At 45.3% G+C, this 2,658-nt stretch overlaps 1 pseudogene; it reads left to right on the top strand.

Annotated features, from left to right (window-relative positions):
- The first annotated feature begins 824 nt into the window (after positions 1-824).
- LOC131821028 (NHP2-like protein 1) lies at positions 825-2,084 on the top strand (annotated as a pseudogene).
- Positions 2,085-2,658: the final 574 nt, after the last annotated feature.

The raw sequence follows: 2,658 nt of genomic DNA, 5'->3' as shown, positions 1-2,658 counted from the left end.
AAAAAAAAAAAAAGACTCTGCAATGTGCCAGAGAGCTGTCTAGGCCCTGGGGATCCAGTCTCTGACCTCAGGCAATGTGCAATCTTGTGGGCCAAGAGTCATATTGTATAAGCAACTACATTCAGAGACTATGATAAGGTTTATGCTGGAAGGAAGAACAGGGCATTGGAGTCCACAACAGAAGGTCACTTGACCTGGTCCAGGAAAGGAGAAACAGAAGTGGATAAGATAGAAGAAAGGTTCTGCAGAAGCATATTGGTTGAACTGAAAGTAGAAGATCAAGTAGAAGCTTACCAGAAGGATTAGGTGGGTGAGACTCGAAAAGAACAGTATATGCACATTCCAAGAACTTACAGGTAGTTCACTGTGGCTTAAAATGAGGGGAGAAAGGTATGGTAGACAGTAGCCATTTTTGCTAATTATTCCAGTTCTCAGTCACCCCATTGTTCTGAGTCCATTGTAAGATAGCAAATCCTGCCCCCTCCTTGCACCCAAGGATGGTCAATGAATTGTGAACAGCAGTGATGTCTGTCATTTCCAGGATGATCATTTCACAGCCAGAGTAAGAGCCACTGGGCTTTTCTTCCTCTGCCATGGTGATAGGCAGTGGTCCAGATGATGGAGACTCCATGAACCTTTGTCTGTGAATGAAGATGAAGTGGCACCAAGTTTCTGCTGACTTGCAACTGGCAAGGAGCTGAGCGAGAAATAAACTTCTGTTATTGTATATCACTAAGATTTGGGGTTAGTTTGTTATCACAACATAACATAGCCTATCCTGACTAATAGAGAAGGGAAGGGTAGCAGGAGTGAGGAATGGCGCCATGGAGGTAAACACAGGCCTAATCATGATTTGCTTCTTAAGCCATGCTAAGAAGTTTAACTTGTGGCATGAGTGGTTGTTATTCCCTGTTCTGCAGAACCCTTGGTGCCTCAGGGAAGATAAGAAACAGAATATTCAGGGATCCAGCCTTTGACCCTCACTTAAATAAGACACATTTGCTTTTATCCATCCTTTATTAGGTTTTATTTAAATATTCCATTTTTAAAACAAGGCTTCACTAGCAACGACAACAAAAATGAACAAAACCCCTGGATGAATCATGATTGGACTTGATTTTAGAAAGATTGCTCTAGATCCAGAGACTGGATTGTCAACAGGAAAGACTGGAGGGAAAGAAATAACTTTGGAAGCTACTGCAGGAATCCAGATGAGAGATGAGCTAGACAGGTGGCAGTGAGGATAGAGAGAAGTGAATATACTTAACAAAATATTTGGGAGATAGAATCCACAGACTTGGTGGCAGATGGTCTCTGAGGGGCTGGTGAGAGAGTGAAAGGCATCAGTGATGACTCCAGGATTTCTGTCTTGGACTGAAGGTCAGTGCCATCCACTGAGATGGGAATCACAGGAGGAGAAGCAGGTTCAGGGAGAATCTGATTAACTCATTTCTGAATATGTGGATTGACCCAGGCTCCTGAAAGAGTCAAGTTGGGAGGACTCACAGGAAAGAGGTCTGCAGTTGAAGAAGTCCCAGTTCCACTGCTTAGCAGTTCCACCTCCGTGAGCCTGTTTTCTCATCTGTAAAATGGTCTAAAAATATTCAGCTTCATCATGTTGTTGGTTCACATCAAATATAAGAATTTGTGCCAGAAAGTGGTATGGACATTCTAAAATGCCACATAAATCATAAAAAGTATGCGCCCCACCATTTCCATTCCTCAGGTCCTGCCCTGCTTCTTGTTGGCAGAGGTATGAGCTCTGGCTCTGACCTCAGCTGTACTCCCTGAGGGATGGTGAGACCCGTGCCATTGCAGACGTGACTGAGGCTGCTCTAAATCCGAAGGCCTACCCCCAACAGACACCCACCTCACCAAGAAACCACTGGACCTCGTCCAGCAGTCATGCAATTACAAGCACCTTCAAAGCACCACCAAACTCCCCAACGGAGCCATCTCTGAGTTGGTGATGACGGCTGCAGGTGCTGAGCCCCTGGAGATCATCCTGCGCCATCAGAGAAGGCTCCCACCTGAAGCAGCAGATCCCATCCACTCAACAGTCCATTGAAAGGCTCTTAGGCTAACCAGGTGACCTCTGCCGACGTGGCCTTGAGTTCTCCCCCTGGGTTGTGTGTTATATTATTGGCATGTAGTTTCTTCAGCTACTGTCTCTGCATAAATTCCAGTACTGAATCTGGTTTCTGCACGTTTGTATTGTTTTCATTTGGTTTTACAGGCTGTTATCCATACAGTACTTCCCAAACCTACCCCAATCTCTCATCCTCCTCTCCCTCGGCCATCCTATCTCTCTTTTGAAACAACGAATTCAGGACCCAACAAGTGGAGGCCTATTGAATGGTGACACCATTCAAAGGCAGGGGAGAGCCAGCCAGGATGGAAATCAAGTTCCAGGTTTCAGGAACTAACTTCCTGCTTTGTGGAGGGTATGAAGTGAGTCAACAACATTCACTTTGTAGCCGTTGTGCCTCCCCTCCAAATTCATTCCATACGTGTCTACTAGCCAGGGGATTATGTATCACTGAGGGAGAAAGCAGGTATTCAGTAAGGTTATGAGGTATATGTCCAAGGGTCATTTGCCATTATACCCCTGCTGTTTGCTTTGATGATGGGATGTTATTCCCCCCACAGTCCCCAAAT

The sequence above is a fragment of the Mustela lutreola genome, chromosome X (assembly GCF_030435805.1).
Source record: "Mustela lutreola isolate mMusLut2 chromosome X, mMusLut2.pri, whole genome shotgun sequence".
NCBI classification, from domain to species: Eukaryota; Metazoa; Chordata; class Mammalia; order Carnivora; family Mustelidae; genus Mustela; species Mustela lutreola.
The sequence above is the reverse complement of the archived record's forward strand: the minus strand, read 5'-3'. Positions and strand labels throughout refer to the sequence as shown.